The sequence below is a fragment of the Furipterus horrens genome, unplaced genomic scaffold, assembly GCF_987537825.1.
Source record: "Furipterus horrens unplaced genomic scaffold, mFurHor1.1.pri manual_scaffold_5, whole genome shotgun sequence".
Classification (NCBI taxonomy): Eukaryota; Metazoa; Chordata; class Mammalia; order Chiroptera; family Furipteridae; genus Furipterus; species Furipterus horrens.
Genome location: NW_028327175.1, coordinates 153,420,242 through 153,438,406, shown reverse-complemented (window position 1 = coordinate 153,438,406; position 18,165 = coordinate 153,420,242). Strand labels below are relative to the sequence as shown.

The following is an 18,165-nucleotide window of genomic DNA, read 5'->3' as shown; positions in this document are numbered from 1 at the left end:
CAGGCACTTAGTTTTTAGTTACTGTATTTTATTTTTTAATTGTTCATTTTTAAGTTCCAAGATAATCTATAAAGAGGATAATATAAATAAACTCATTTGTACCCTCACACATTACCTCCACCACAGAATTATTTTGAAGAAAATCCTCAAGAAGATTGTTTCATTTTATTTGTAAATATTACAATGGTTATACTTATGATATAGTCAAAAATCCAGATAGTATCCTGGCTGGGTAGCTCAATTGGTTAGAGCATTGTCCTGGATGTGCCAAGGTTGTGGGTTCGATCCTGATCAGAGCACGGACAGGAATCTACCAATGAAGCATAAATAAGTGGAACAACAAATAGATGTTTTTCTTGCTCCCTCTCTCCCTCCCTCCCGCTCTCCTTCCCTCTTTCCCTCTTCCTCTGCTTTCCTCCCTCTCCCTTCCTTCCTCTCTCTCTCTCTCTGAAATCAATAAACAAAATTTAAAAAAACTCAGACAGTGTTCAAATTTCTGAGTCTTGTAATTTTTTTAACAGGTTTTTGAATCAGGATCTAAATAAGGGCCATACAGTGCAGTGATAATTGATTGATAAGGTCTCTTAAATCTCTTAATCTATTAGCTTTCATTCTCTCTCTCTCCCTCTCTCTCTCTCTCTCTCTCTCTCTCTCTGTCACACACACACACACATACACACCCACCCACACACACCCACACACAAAATTATATCCACTTTGAATAAATTGGGTCATTGATCCTACAGAGTTTTCCATAATTACATCTTCATATTCTTTTTTCTTCTTTTCTGGATCAGATTTAGTTTGGTTAATAAGAATATGTCTTGGGAAATATTTACTTTTATCAGAAGGCATATAGTATGTCGGAGCCTCCCACCCATATTAACATCCACTTCTGAGCATTGCTTAGATCCTTTTATTTCATTAAGAATTGCAAACTGGTGCTATTTTAAATTTATTTATTTATTTATTAGTGGAGATGCCGCTATTTTATCAGCTATTTGGTTGAGGTACAATTTTTATAGGAAAGGCAAGATAATGGCTTTTTTTTTTTCCCACATATCCTAGTTACCAAAACAATGAAGTGGTTCCCTAGCATCCTTCAAACGTGACTAATTAGTTAGTTTTTAACTATCATAATGAGTTTGTGGATTTAAAGACATTTCATACATCAATTCATTTTCAATGTTATTATTGATACACAGATTTTCCCATCTTTGGCTAGGGGAAGCCTCGTCAAGTTGGTCCATTTGATAAAACCCTAGTAATCTTTGATTTTTGGGGGACAAGATATTCCAGGATTATCCCATACACTTCCTAACCCAGGCTAGGAGTCAGCCATTTCTCTGAAGAGCTCTGATTCTTTTTAGTAAAAAAGTGTATTTTAGAGATCATAATCTGTGTAGATAGTAAAAAAATTTTTTAAGTCCTATAATCAAAAGTAAGGTCAGATACAGTTCATAAATCTATCTTGATCTAGTAATTTTTCATTACCACAGAAATGGAGATTTAAACACACTTTTAATTCAAAATAATGAACAACCTAAAAGAATTTTTCCTTTGACTTAAGAGTTAATACATTTTGTTAACAAAATTGGTTTCTCATATTTTATTGACTTGAGCTGGCTGTGGAAGTTTGCAGTTCAATATGTGCTGTTTTACAAAAGTCAAGCCAGCAAGGATTAAAATTTCACAGTGAGTGATCTCAAATCTCTCCACAGATCAATAATAGGTGACTGTAAAACCTCCAAAACCATCTACAAATTTGGGATTATCAAAAGCAAGACAGGAAACTCCGGCATTGGCTAGAACATGTATCTCAGAATACAAGTTTCCTCGTCTGTAAATTAAAGAATTAGATTATCTTTGGGATCTGAGTCTACCAATGTAAAACTTTTATCCTTATCTGAGTCCTTTCTCTTTCTCATTCTTTTATTCATTAAAAATTTTTCAGGCATGTTATCAGGCAATAGTTTAAGTGGTAGAAATAGTGGAGGCAAAAGTACTCAACTTATTTCCATTTGTACCATGCACAGAGAAAATACTTCCATCATCTATACACTCTGTGAGCCCTAATGATAACGGTCCTAAAATTCCCCTTCTGTTTTCTACTTTTTGTTTGAGAAGTGAAGTCCTGAACGCTGTTATACGTTGTCCACACTGAAAAACAGCTTGCATAAACTTTCTGACATTATTGGGGACTTGGTTTAATTACTTTATTCTTTGACATGCAACTTTTTGTTTTAAAATTTTCCCATTAGTTAAATTATTTGGGTGATAAAATATAGAAACTAATTCAAACGATCTATCCTGTGTTTCATTTGCACCCGTTAAAAGCCTCTCATGTTTTAAAAAAATTTAGTGCTATTTATGGTTACCAGAGTTAATGGAGTGTGTATATTATTTATATATCACTGCATTATATTCTCTTGGAAGGATATAAATGATTCAGTTTATCAGATTCTTTATATAGCTATTTTCATTTGAAATACCTCGATATTTTTAAAAATGTACATATTTATAAAAAATCACACTTCCGTTTAAAAGTTGAATCTATTTTAATCCCCTGCAAAAAAGTCATAAATTTTTATTAAAATGGATTTGGGTAGAGGGAATATAATTTCAGCAACAAGAATACTTCATATTTTATTGTTTGGGATTTTTAAAAATACTAACAGCAAGAAAGAGTTCTCTCCTTACCTTTTATCTGAGAGAGAAGCATATCAAAGATTCTTCCTAAAGTCATTCTCAACTCACATTCCTATATATATATATATATATATATATATATATATTAAATTATTTTAGTGAACCTTTTAAAAAAATAATTTGTTTGTTCATTTATTTTATTTTTAGAGAGAGAGGAAAGGAGAAAGAGGGAGAAAACCATCACTGTGTGGTTGCCTCTCACTCACGTCCCCAACTGGGGACCTGACGTGCAACCTAGTCATGTGCCCTGACTAGGAATCAAATCAGTGACACTTGACTCTCAGGCCGACACTCAATCCACTGAGCCACAGCAGGCAGAGCTTACATTCCTATAGTTTTTAAATGACAGGGTAGGTCATCTCTAAGAGAGTCCCCAATCCTTATATTCTGTGATACTCCAAAGGTTCAAAGTTATGTCGCTGTTTTGTACAGCATATATTTTTTTACTCGTGATTTTTGAATAAGAATTCTTTCAGAAAAGGACTTCTTATGTAGTATGTGGCCTTCACCTGCATGTATATACCCGTTTTTCAGGGAGTAGATATATTCTTTTTCCTAACTCTTTATTACTTTGGTAATGTCCACATAGACATTATATGAGTATGTTGGTTTTAGTGTGTGACTATACAGTCTCTTCACTCTATACTCAATGAAGTGAAGAATTTCCTTCCATTCTTAGCCAGCTTTTATAACTGCCAGCCAAATACTCTTCTGCATTCTTCTGTAGGCTTGACCATACTTCCCTAGAATTGCCATACCCAGTGCAGCAGCCACTAGCCATCAGTGGCTGTTAGGCTCTTCAACTGGGGCTGGTCCAAATTGAGATGTTCTGTAAGTTGGACTAGAATTTGGAGACTCAGTATGAAAAAATGTAAAATCTCAACATTTTTTTTTATCCATTATATGTTAGTATTCTGGGTATGTTGGGTTACATAAAATACATTAATTTAAAATTAATAATTATTATACATAATTATTTTTACCATTTTCATTTTACCTTATTAAATGTGATTACTAGAAAATCTTAAATTACATATGAGGCTCACATTATATTTCTAATGGACATCACTGCTCTAGAATAATGTAATATCAGTCATTAGCCCGGCAGCGAAATCCCTCTCTGCATAATAGATAATTCTATTCCAGACTTTTCTCCCTAAGCTTCCTTGGATACTTCAAGTCATAGCTAGCTTGTCATGTGACATGGCAGTGCCTGTGTGTGACAGGAATAGACTTTTCTACATGTAGAAGCAATAAGCATCACCACAATGTTGTACTTAATATTGCTCAGAAAAAGTCTAAACTATTAACATGAATGAAAGCGTTGCCTTTGGTCTAGAGTCTTGCATTCAGTGTTTGAAAAAATAATTTTTACCATTATGAGGATTATAGGATTATATAATATTACTTTATGGCTCTTTGGCTATGAGCTTTGTAGATGAATATTTCATATGAAATAAATGTTAATGAGGAAAAGCTAACTTCCTGCAGTAAACACTAAGTTGTGGTTTTACTGCTTTAACTGATAACGCTGTATTTTTTACATGAATATTAGAATAAGAAACATACTTTACTGATTCTTCTATTTTATTACTGTTGGAACTGTAGTTAACATAATTAACATCACAGTTATTATATGCTATACTTGCTTCATTGTAAATTTTAATATGTATATAAAAGACAGCAAACTCCTGCATAAGCTGAGAGATCAAAACAAGTTATATTTTAATCTCATATGATTTAACATAAGTGCTATATGTAGCATACTTTGAAATATTACTCAGTATCTTTAATATAAAGCATTTTTAAAACCCTCTAGATTTGAGTTTAAATATTAAAAATTCTCAAAATTACATATTTTAAATTCCAAGTGATCAGCAATAAAATTATAATTGCATCTGATGTAAATATGGTAGTTAAGCAATGAAACATTTACTTGATCATTACAGAAATAATCCTCCTGTAAAACATCAATTTTGTTTTAATTTTTAGGAGACCAGAATTCGAGTAATAAATAAGAATACTAAGGAAAGAATCCATAGTTTCTCTGTCATCAGTCCCATTGCTGGAGAGGTTGTAACTCATATTTTTGCAGCTGACAGTAGAGAAGATCTTCAGAAATGGATGGAAGCCTTCTGGCAGCATTTCTTTGATCTTAGTAAGTTAATGTTTGGATTTTATAGTAGTGTATTTATGTATCCTGAAAAGATACACACAACAATTTAAATATTAAAGTTATATATATTATAATCTTATAGTTTGTAATCAAGAAATTTTTATGCTCTTGAATAAAATGGTATTATGTCACCAATGCATTGATGCTTTTTCTCTTAACCTTTCCCATTGCCTACTGACTATTATAGAATGCTTTTGAATTCCTAGTGTTTGCTTTGTACTTTTTTTGAAGAAGTCTATGACATTTTAATTGTTAAAATATTCAAAAGTCAACTGGATGATTGCCAACTATGACTTTAAGTAGTTTCTTACATGAATGAATTTATACTAGGCATTGAAGACAGTCTATGACATTTTTATTTATGTTAAGATAATTTATTCATATTTTAGAAAGTAAGAACTAGATTTTCACAGAGATAATTCTGTGCAAATACATTTTCCTTTTTAATGAAATTTATTGAGGTGACATTGGTTAATAAGATTATATAGGTTTCAAGTGTACAAGTCTATGATACATCATCTATATATTGCATTGTGTGCCCACCACCCAAAGTGAAATCTTTTTTCATCATCATGTATTTCATCCACTTTATCCTTTACTGCTTTCCCTCTGGTAACCTCCATACTGTTGTCTGTATCTATGAGGTGGGTTTTTTATGTTCTTATTTATTGATTTGAGAAAGAAACATCAAGTTGTTCCGCTTATTTATGCATTTATTAGTTGTTTATTGTATGTTCCCTGACCAGGGATCAAACCCACAACCTTGGTGTATGGGGACAATGCTCTAACCAACTGAGCTACCCTGCCAGGGCCTGTATCTGTGAATTTTTGGTTTTCTTGTTTGTTCATTGGTTGCTTTCAATTTCATACCTTACATAGTGAAATCATGTGGTTCTTAATTCTTCTGTCTGACCTATTTCACTTAGCATGATATTCTTAAGATCGGTTCATGTTGTTGATAAGAAACCATTTGAGAAATAAAAAACTTCTCTGATATAGTAATGATCCTAAAATATTGAAATGCTTGAAAGGAGACTCATTTTCCTGTAACCTTCTATTAACTCCAGATTTGTTGTAATATCGTCTTGGGCATCATCCAAAGAGATTTTTTTTAAAACCATACATATCGTTTTTCAGTTTCAATAATACAGTCCAATGGCCTGGATTATAAAACAATGTGATAGTATTGTAATAGAGTTCTAGTAAATAAAATATATAAGGCTCTATTAGTCTCAATTTAAAGAGGGATTTTATCAATGGTAAAATGTTGAAATTATATATTGAAAATGTAGACTTTGATAATAGCTATTTCTATAAAATTAAACCTAGTGTTAGATTCAACCAGTATTTTATGTATTTAGAATGAGTTTCTATAGAATTACAAAGTAGAGACATTTTAGGACTTCTTACAAGCAGTTTTGGGAAACCCTTTCAAGAGTTAATATCTGCAGTCCTCAGATTAAGTTTTATAAGCCTGCTCTGATCCATGGCCTAGTCAAGTATTATAGTGATGGTTGGTGAGGGGGGAGAAAAGGGAACTACATTTCATTACCTTCCACATACCATATGGCTTCATTTATTTCTCATAACATCCCAGTGGTGTAGAAATTATTTCCCTCTGCTCTAAAGATGAAAAAATTGAGTCCTGAAGAGGTTTCCAGTTTGCTCCAGAGAACCAGAGTGAGGGACTCCTTCCTTGGCCTTCATGAATTCTTTAGGACTTGTTTCTCCTTCAGTACCATACCTGAGCACTCAGTAGATGTTTAAATGTTGTTTCATGATTATCAACATGCACTACCTTGCTTTCTCATAAAACTTCAGCTGATGATATAGGTGTGTTGTCTAAAAGACAAGTTCCTTTCATTTGCTAATCACAGCTAAAATTTTAACTGCTCTAAATGCTCTGATTTAGAGAGTCTGTCTTACAAAAGACTATTATTTTTAGAAATAATCCTGGTATTATAATTTTTATGTAGCTAAAAACAGGAAGGAAGGATAAAAGGAAGTTAAAATGACAGAATATTTTTATATAAATTCTGTTATATTTGGACTTTAGAATTCATTGTGTATGGAGATAGGAAGCAAAGATGAAAGTGTTTATACTATCCTGAAGATTGACTTGCACTTAAAAATTTTTACCTTCCTAGTGATAAGTGTAGACTCATGTGACCGTAGGTGAAATATGATCTATTCAATAAAATAGAGGATAGACATTCAGGTCACAATAAAGTAAGAGTAATTTAACATTTAGAGTAAATTTCAGTTATTTGATCCTGCTTAAGAGCAGAAAATCAGAAGAGTGAGGTAATTAGAAATCATGAGAAAACATTAATGGAACTAATTCTGTTCATCTGATAAAAGAAGACCATGAGGAGTGGAGGTTGCAAGGAAAAGAGGATGTAATAGTTAATTTTTAATTTTTTTTACCACATAATTATTTTAATCTTTTAAAAAATTATAGTTTACATACAGATGTACAGCACCGTGGTCAGACAATAATACACTTCACAAAGTGTCCCCTGATATTTCCAGTACCCACCTGGTACCATATATAGTTATTATATGTAATAGTTAATTTTTAATATTTGAGAGCTAACAAACATGGAAAAGAGGAAATGCCACTTGTCTTGGTTGATCAGAAGGGTAGAGCTAAGAACGGTGGATCAAAAAAATTTTTTTTCAAATATTTAATGATATAAATATTGAGTTACATAAGCAGTTTAGCATAACAGATTATTTTGATGGGAATAGTATAACAATAAATATTGTGGGGAACATCTTCAATATACTGATTTTATGTGAATAAAACATTTATTAAATATTGTATACTGGGTCTTTATTTTTATGTCAGCATACTGGTAGCATATGTAACTGTGCATACTAGTTTATCCACTGGTAAATGTTTCAACTGTAAAGTCTTGACCAGTGAACATACCACCTTTTTTTCCTTTGGACTTCGGTAACACCTGGGATAATGTGACTTTATATTCCAGTTTTTAGCATGATTGGTATTCTGCTACCAGTTTAACCATCAAAAAGCCTTCATCAAATATAGAGAAAATACTGCACTTTATAATTTGTGTAAAATTTGACAGAGAAATGTTTGCTAGTTTAAAGTGTTTCATTATTAAATGTGGCCTTTATTTCTACCCCCAAGAAGGAAGAGCTGGCTTTTATATATTTATCTAAAAAGGAAGTGGAGAGGAGGAATAAGTTATCAGATCTCAGATCCCACTAGATTTAAATTCTGCAAGGCAACCTTTGAAACCTCAAACTCAAGATTTTATTCCCTTCATGTATTGCTATGTAGGTTATTTTGAAATTTTTATGATATTCTGTATTTAGCATTATAATAAAACATACTGAAAAGTTTTTATGTTGCTTTACCAGTTAAGGTTATGAATTTAAAATTTAGCATATATTACCATATTACTATGACAGACTTAAAACAACAAAAATGTATAGCTAATTTGACTAAACATGAAAAGTCTTTAATTTTCAAGCCCTGGAAAATAACTAAGTTGGATATAGGATATGGAAATTGAGAATATAATAAAAGGAAAAGAAATAGGGATCATAAATCAGTCTAAAAAGGCACTTGTGTATTACATTTACTTTTCTACTGTTTTAAGAATTTAAGATTGGTGAACCTCAATAGCTTAAACTTTTATAACATGAATAGGTAGACACATAGCTTCTCATGCACTTTTTATCCAGCATGCAGGTGCACAATAAATATGGAGAACTTAAGTTTTTTATATCCACTCAGAAGAAATAATCTGAGAAATTTATTTTAAGATGAAAAGAGTAAAACACAATTAAAAGAAAAATTAATGTTGTCCACACTTTTAAAGTTTAACTTAATAAGTGAAACAACTTATTCAAGAGTATTTTTTTGTTCTGAATGCCTAGTGGCTTTATTTAAAGCATTCTTCCTAAAACAATTGATTCTGTTAGAATTTTGAGTGCTCTGTCTTTATAGTAATAGGCTTTCATATACTTTTACTTAAATGAAAATGTATTTTTCTAGAGTTGCATGATTTTTTAAGAGCTCAATAGTCATCCAATTTTTATTTTTTAATTAGAATTTTCAAAGTTGAAATTATTTTTGAGAACCACTACTCCTTACTTTTTTTTTCTTTTAGGTAACTATTTTATCTGATGTTTTCCCTTTCAAATACTGGACATTGTAATTTAATATTTAAAAGAAGAGAACTTATACAGACTTTTGTCATTAATCAAAATTTTACTTATTGACCATTTAGTGAAGTAGTACAGTGTTTAATAGCCTAGAGATCTTAGCTTAACGTGTGCATAGAACTTTATTTTTATAATAGATTACTTTTATGCCTAGACTTGGACTTAAAATGATGGGTAGTACTATATTTTTGTGGCTTTCTTAAGGTAATGCTTCATAAATTCACTTATTTTTCAAAGCAAAAATGTGTTGATATCTATTAAAATGAAATATACTACTTCACATTTATGTTTTAAACTAGCTTGCTTTTTTCTGTCTTTCTTAGGCCAATGGAAGCATTGTTGTGAAGAACTTATGAAAATTGAGATTATGTCACCACGGAAACCACCTTTGTTCTTGACAAAAGACGCGACCTCAGTCTACCATGATATGAGTAAGTGGGGTTTGTCTTTTCTAAGCTGCAGGGTAACAAAAACAACATTGTCCATACTCAAGCAGCTTATTCATTGACATTAAAATGCTAAAAATTTTTTGGGCACAGGGAGAATGAATGAAAAAAGACTATGATTATATACTAAGGAACTCATGTTTAACAGATGAATTAATACAAAATTAATGAATACACATTTTTGTAGTTTGCTTAAGATCAAACAAAAATGTTAATGTTTCAAAATGAATAAGGGTGTACTAAAACAAATATTAGTTGAATAGCTATGAAAATTCTGAAAATATGAAGTTGCAGATTGTAATATATAATCATATTCAGTGCTGTTTTTATATTTTTAAATTTGTTTTAAAGTAGTATTGATAAATGAATATTAATAAATGGAAGTTTCATCTCAGGCCCCCCCAAAATAGTAAAGTTTTCTTTTAAAGATTTTATTTATTTATTTTTAGAGTGAGGGGAAGGGAGGGAGAGAAACATCAATGTGAGAGAGAAACATCTATCAGCTGCCACTTGCACTCACCCTGACTGGGGACCAGGCCACCAACCCAGGCATGTGCCCTGGCTGGGAATCAAACTGGTGACCTTTTGCTTTACTTTACAATGCCCGACCAACTGTGCCATACTGGTCAAGTCAAAAAATTGGTGAAGTTTAATGCCTTGTAAAATTAAAAAATTTTAGGTTCATTAATATTTCATTTTCTTACATTTTGAAGGGCATTTATTTATCTTTACAGGATTGCCTCAGTTAATAGTGTTGTGAATAAGCACAAGTCAAGACCAAATTCTAGTCTATTTTGCCCCCAATATCCCTGCACTCACATGTACTTTAAAATGTTAGATTAAAAAGGACACATTTGAGTTTACACATTTGAAAATACCAGTGATCCATTTAATAGACATTTATCTCTGTCCTCTTGTTTTTACCAACGAAAATTTCACCCAGAATTATCACCAAAATGCTATCAGGGATTCACTCTGTTTCTCTGGGTCTTTGGTTTTGGCTGTTTACCCTATTAAAGAAACTTGGCTGGTCTACAAGAAAGAATCCATTGTGTTTGTCCCAATTTGCATACCAGACTTTTATAGAAATGGAATCCACTCTTACTTAGAAGTCAGAATAGATTTTAAATCCAGGAAAGTAATTGAAAAAATTCTAATGTAACTATTCCTTAGTAAGCTGGACTTGACTTATTTACTTAGGAATACATATATTTATGCATATATGTAAAACATGTGTGTGCCTGTAATGCATAGTGCATGACCTTATTTTTTGGTTTTGTGGGTATGGTTATTTTCACAAGTAAATGCTTTTTAAAAAACCACTTGCTCTCCTAGTGTGTTTTTGATGACTATTGCAAATAGCATATTGGTTTGGAAAATAATAATTCAGGTAAAGTATATACTGTTTTGATTTTTTTGCCACGTATTTTTTCTTATAATTATTACAGGCATTGATTCACCTATAAAACTTGAAAGTTTAACTGACATGATACAAAAAAAAATTGAAGAGACAAATGGGCAGCTCCTTATTGGTCAGCGTGAAGAATATTCACCACCTCCTTGGACCACAGTTTTTGATGGTAACCATGAAGTGGTCATCCAGAAACAGGTATTATCTTCTACAAGTGAGCAGTTACCTGATGGGAAAAGAAAAAAGAGACGAGCTCCCCTTCCTCCTTCTGATAAAGCTCCATTCTGCTTAAAAACACAGAGCAACACAGAGCAATTGGTTATGGACAACTGGGAAAAAACAAGTGTATCTCAGACCTCTTTTTTGGATACCAAATTATCAACCCTAATGCATCACTTGCAGAAACCAATGGCTGCTCCTCGGAAACTCCTTCCTGCCAGGAAAAGTGGTGAACGAACAGACACTAAAACCAATTCTGAAGCCAAGCCAGTGCTAGCTCCGCGGCAGAAATCTATCAAAGGCATTTTGGACCCTCGATCATGGTTGCAGGCACAGATATAGAAAACCCTGGACTGTATAAAACATTACAAAATCAGTAACTGTGAGGCTTCATTCAGAAGCACTTTAGAGGTAATAATATGAAATTATGTTAGGTAAATAAGATAGTGATTTAAATCAATAATTAATAAGTTATATGGTATAAAAATGTTTTATAATAATGAAATGAATTTCTCATTTACTTCTGATTTTCATAATAAAAGTGATTTCCCCCAGCAGAGTGCAAGAGGCACTCTCTAGACAATATCCTAATTGTTGGAAGGGTTAATTTATTCCTAAATTAGTACCAGGCAGTGAGCAAGAACTAGGCAGAAGAAAGCATTAAAATTTCTTTGGGGAGAGACTGTCTAGTAATTTAAAATGTGTTAAATATGAGCCATATTCTCATTGTGAGAATTTTAACACTGATGGAATTTTTCAAAAGTTTTATTCAGACCACAAATTATAGAATTCACCCAAGAAAATTTCTCCTTCGCATTCTGGAATTCTCGTCTAATGGTTCACTGGCTCTCCTCTATTGTTCCGCCCAGTAGTTAACTCACTGACCTTTTAAATTCCTGGGATAAATTTGGGATATTAAATTCCTCATCTTTAAAGGGAATTTGTAATGTGCTATTCAAAGTCGTCTCTTTGATGAGCCCTAAAATCCTGTAGACGTTAACTCTTATAAGTGACGCATACATTTATTAGTTTAGAGAAAAGGTAGATGAAATAAATATTCTTTACTTTTATTTTTCTAGGCATGGCATTAGTTTCCATTATTACATTGAAATTAAGGGAAATAAGTAGCTGATTAACACCTTAAAGTTTATTTAATACTTATTTTAAGAGCAAGTGGTCAATTCAAAAATATCAGTAAGTGGCCCGTGATAATAACTTCCAGAGTTAATCCCCTTTTTAAAATGTTTAATTAGACTTTCTTTTTCTAGCAAGGGTTGATATCTGCTATTGATATTATTAATTAAAAGTCATATTCTTAAATAATGACGTCAGAATTATTTCCATAGGAGGTAATTTCCATAGCAACTAATCATAGTGACTGAAATATAATTATGAAATCAAATAAGGAATAAATAGCAAGAAGCTGAATACCTTACAAGAACAAAAATATTCATTTTTTGTAATGATGCTTTTTGTAAACAAGAGCTGAACAGACTCTAATGAGAATTTTCAAATAAAAGTTTCCATAAGGTGTCAGCAACAGCACTAAAAATCTCAAATCACAGTGAACCTTAAATATCATTGCAAAAAATAAGAATTAAATTACTGCCCTGCATATAATCTCTAGAGATCTTTTTAAAGCCTGTAAGAACTCTTTTTGGATCAGAAGTACATTATTACAAAGTAAAACGAACACTTGACAAAAATAACATTAATTTAAATGGAGCCTTTCGTTATTTTTAGATAGCAAAGTCTTTTTTCATTTATATAGAATGATGTAACTGCCAGGTTACTTTTGTGTTTGCTCAGGACTGGAGTAAGAATTGGGACTCGAGGGAGCAATGATACAAAAGGTCTCTTGTGACTGGCGACATCAGGATAGACATAGTATTTGATGAGAGGGAAACCCTATATGCTTGCCTGATAGAATTTAGAGACTAAGTATAAAAACCTAAGAAGGTAGGATTAATTTGTTTTTTCTAACTAGAAGGCTCTTGTAAATTTCTGTTGTGATTGCCAATTTAGTAAATGGCATATTAAAAATCTAAAGCATGTAATTATTTGAATTTTTATTTTTTAAACCTCACTGCTGTTTTTGATAGCATTTGTGACAGTGGTTGCCACTTAATTATTGAGCTAGAATATGCTGTAGGCAAAATTGTTTCTGAAACTGGTATGTAAGCATTCTTTTTTTTTTTTTTATGTTGAAGCCTTCCATATAAAAAACCAGTGTTAAAACTTCCAAATTATATTCTTGTCATTTCTCCTTATGCATATTATATCAAGAAGGGTTTAAGTTGTACAGGAAAGAGAATTTATTCATAGAGAAATTACCTAGCAGTTGTTCCCTCAGTGGGACACTTTGAAACAAGGCTGAAGCCCTTCTTTCTAGAACCATTTACGTGAAACTTGACCAAGGGCTACCTCCCCCACCGAAATTATTCAGGCTGTTCCTAGGGGCCTATTTTAATGTATGTTACAAAGCTTTTGAAATTGGACTGAAGTCTTCAGCTGCACTTCCTTTGAAATTGTATTCATTAAATGTTAGTTCAGTTCCCCCAAAAAGGTATAGGGGGTTGAAGTTGGGGCTCCTCCTTCCTTCTCTCCCTTTTTCTTTCCCTCCCTCCCTCCTTCCTTCCCTTCCTTCCTTTCACAGTTAAAAAAAAAAAAAAATCTAAAAATACGGAGTTAAACACTTTGTTAAGGAGTTCGTCAGAAGAAGTATTTGTTTTCTCATTTCCTAAACTGAAGGTTTACGACAGAGAAAAATATGTTGTGTAATAAAAGACATTTCAGTTTTTTTATGAGATGGCTTTTCCCATTCCTTGTTTGTCTTTTTAATTTGTTTCTTGGTATATGAAGGCTATAAACTTGAAGCAAAGAGTTAGGTGTCATATCTTGATAATATTATAATTGGAGAAGCAGAATATATATTTTATATAATTCTGATGGTCTGAAAAAATAATAGCTTAGAAAATTACATTTACATTTCAAGCTCTAGGATACAAATTACTTACAACAGCATTAAGATACTATTTTTAATTGCTACAAAGTGAGAACTTTTAAACAAAGGGCAAAGAAGCCATTTTGTTATAAATGCACACCTTCTAAGGTAAATAGTCTTTCAAAATATCAGTCATGCCAACTCTTGGTGAGTTTTATTAAATCCTCTTCAACTGTCCGCAGTGCCTCAACTGTTTTAAAATGGATGTGCATATATGTCAAAAACTAAATCTACTTATTATAAATGCCTTATCTTTTCCCTTTAGGATTCAACAAAATGTATTTTACTTGGTACTATTTATTAAAAATGGAAGCTGCCTTGTTTAGAGACAACTCATGTGTAGTAGGTTGGACAGTGAAATATTTCTTTAAGCTTATGTTCAGCACCTCAGCCACCTTCCAAGAAGTTGATTAATTCAGAACAAAAATTATAGGGCAGTTTGGTACAATTTCTGTTAAGTGCCATTTGAATGTAATCACCCGTGTTACCATGAATGAGGAAACACTCCACCAGGTGAAGATCAAGTGCTGCAGCAGAAACAGAAGAGAAGAGCATAGGCCCGAAAAATGTCTGTTCCTCTGGGCCAGAATTTATCAAAATATTGTTTTTTTAAAGAGTGAATTATTCAACAGTAATTAGACATTACCTGGTGACTATTTGTATCCTAATAGTCTTCAGTGTTCTATTTCTCTTAAACTATAATGTAGCTAGAGATGACTTGTACTTAGAATTCAAAGACAGTACAATTTTTAAATGTTTACATGTTTATATGTAACTGCTTCATTGCTAATAAGAATTGTATGAAAACGATTTATACCGGATCATGTATATTCTTAGTTATTAGAAAAGATGTTACCTTTGAGTAACAGACAAGATTTCTTTTGAAGATACGGTGTGTTATTTTCAGTGACATGCTTGTATAATGGGTTTTTTTTTTTTTAATTGTGTGTCAAGCTTCTGGATTAAAAAGTATTATATCACAGATTATATGATTTTTAAATACCAAAAATTTGTAAGGAAGCAAGGTCATGTGATTAAAACTTGTGTACACTTCTAATGCATGAAGACATTTTCTAGCTTTTTTCCTGTCTGGGTTAGATTGATAGAAGTGAACAGTATTGTGAAGTTGGTTTAATCAAAGACATACCTAGTAGCAGGTGCTAACTATTGTATGACCAATATTTGATAACTTCGGTGTAACTAACATTTATTAGTATGTTTGCATATAATTTTTCTCACAGTATACTCTTTGAAAAGTCCGTTTATGTAACCTTAGTTTTAAGTTAGTGTTGGAGAATTTCCCCAGAGCATAAGTCACTGATAAAAAAAATAGGGATCTAGGTGGACTTCCGGCCAAGATGGAGGCTTAGATGGACACGCTAGGTCTCCCTCTACAACTAGAGAGGAATACAACTACTTCAAAACAAAGGATAACTAGAAATTCCAGAAAATAAAACTACACGGAAGCCCAACATATGAAGTTATAAACCAGCGGTGCCATTTGGGCAGGTAAGAGTTAAAGAGGGCAGTGCTGTTTGCGGTCGCACCTGGAGCGGCGGGGCAGCGAGGAATCCCGGCAGGTCAAGCCCCTGGCGGTGCGCGACTCCAGCGCTGGGGAGAGCGGCCGCCGCATGGCCTTGAACAGTGAGGCCCAGGGGGGCGGGAGGACGGATCCCGGTCTCCTAGCTGAATAACTGTGTGAATCCATCTTGGACCCCCGCCCCCAAAGAAAGCACCACAGGGCTGCGAAATAGGTCGCGGACAGGCAGGCGCCGGTCGCTGATTTGTGACGCATACACCGGCACTGCACCGGACAGCTGGCCCAAGAAAACAAAACGCATCTGTCAAAATGAGGCAGACAACTATAGAAATCCCGGTGATACAACTCACCAGGCAGCAGATAGAGAACCTGACAGATGAACAGATAAGAAACCTGTCAGAGGCTCAGTTCTGGGCCATTGTTATCAGGTGGCTTACGGAATTCACAAAAGAGCAGGAAAAAGATAAGAAAGAAGCGAAAAACTTTCATAACGAAAGGAACAAAACCGCATACGAGAAAGATGGTGAGAAAAACAAATCCAGAGTTCATTTCAACAAACTGGAATATGGAGAAGGAACAAGCAGTCAACCAATGCAACGAGAGGAAATGGGAAGCAACAATGAGAGGATCAGAAACCTCTGGGACAGCTATAAAAGGCCCAACATAAGAATCATTGGTTTGCCAGAGAATGAGGAAGATGAACTAGAACTTGAAAAATTGAGTGAAAATATAATAAAGGAGAACTTCCCAGACTTGGGGAAGGGAATAGACTTGCAGGTCCAGGAAGCAAGGAGAGTTCCCAAGAGACTGGACCCAGGGAGAACCACTCCAAGACACATTATAATCAAAATGTCAAAAATTAAAGATAAAGAGAGAATCTTAAAAGCAGCAAGAGAGAAGAAAAGAATTATGTACAAAGGGGTCCCAATTAGACTATCAGCTGACTTCTCAAGGGAAACCCTACAGGCAAGAAGGGAGTGGCAAGAAATATTCAAAGTAATGAAAATCCAAAACCTACAACCACGAATACTCTATCCAGCGAAATTGTCATTCAGAATAGAAGGACAGAGAAAGTGTTTCCAGGACAAAATAAAACTGAAAGAGTTCATTAGATCCAAACCACTGTTATATGAGATGTTAAAGGGACTGGTTTAAAAAAACAGAAGCTAGGGAGATGAAACAAAGGCAAACTAAACAGGCAACGAGACTGGAAAAGGAACTGTGGGTACGGGAAGCATATTGGGGGGAGGTCAACAGGGAGGGGGAATGGGGAAAGGGAGGGAGATGATATAGGAATTGGGGATCAAGGTAGGAGGGAATGGAATAGACAGAGAGAGGTTGGGAGGAACTGTATGCACACAACTAATGGACATAATCTAAAAGGGGGGGACAACTGGAGGGAGGGGGGCCACCGGGTGGAGGGGAGCAGAGGGAAGGGAAATTGGCACAAATGTAATATTTTAATCAATAAAACACATTAAATCAGAAAAAAAAAAAAAAAAAGTAGGGATCTAGGATACTCAGGTGCTGTTAGCCACAAGGAAACACCTTATTTTAATACACCTCCCTGAGTACTTAATTTATTCCCATGGAGCGCCTCAGAGGAGGGGAAAAGAAATGAACAATCCTGGCTCAATTATATTACTTCAGCATTTTATTTTTATACCTGTAGTGTGACCAAAAATACTTAACATTTCCTTTTAGAAAAAACTTCTCTTTCTCTAAGAAGAGAAGCCTGCTGATCAATGTGTTCAGATAAACAAAGTACCTTCAGGTTCAGTTAACAAATTAAACAGTTACAGAAATATTAACAAACATTTCTATTTATCTTTTTAAAATATTTTTATTGTTCTACAGTTGTCCCAATTTTTTCCCCATTGCTCTCCACTGCCCCGCCTCTGTTTATCTTAATATAGGAAAAATACAAATCTGGGATGTTTGATAATTAGAAAGCTAGGCAAAGTTATTCCAAATCTTGCTGAAAATTATGTTTTAAATTGCAACAGTTTGCTTTGAGAGAGATGCTAATGTCTTTCTAAAAAACTTTAATTGAATTTATTGGGGAGACGCTGGTTAATAAAATTATATGGGTTTCAAGTATACAATTCTATAATACATCATCTATATATTGTATTGTGTATTCACCACCCCAAGTCAAGTCTCCCATCACTATTTATCCCCACTTTGCCTTCTTCTACCTGCCTCCTTTTCCTCTAGTAATCACCATACTGTTTGTGCCTGAGTTTTCTTCTTAATCTTTTCACCTTTTTCACCCAGCTGTCAGTCTGTTCTCTGTATGTATGAGTCAATTTCTATTTTGCTTATTTGGTTCATTAGATTCTACTTATAAGTAAAATCATATGGTACTTGTCTCTCTGACTGGCTTATTTCACTAAGCATAATGTTCTCCAGGTTTTTCCATGCCGTTTCAAAGTTTAAGATTTCCTTTTCTTTACGGCC

General features: G+C 33.5%; 1 protein-coding gene across 1 annotated transcript in view; it reads left to right on the top strand.

Annotated features, from left to right (window-relative positions):
• RTKN2 (rhotekin 2) overlaps positions 1 to 12,522 on the top strand; it is a 70,108-nt gene extending 57,586 nt beyond the window's left edge. Inside the window, exons 10-12 of the mRNA XM_090278077.1 lie at positions 4,702 to 4,867; positions 9,409 to 9,516; positions 10,980 to 12,522. The gene's annotated coding sequence lies outside the window, so the exon portion shown is untranslated. The remainder of the gene's footprint in view (positions 1 to 4,701; positions 4,868 to 9,408; positions 9,517 to 10,979) is intronic.
• The last annotated feature ends 5,643 nt before the right edge of the window (positions 12,523 to 18,165 follow it).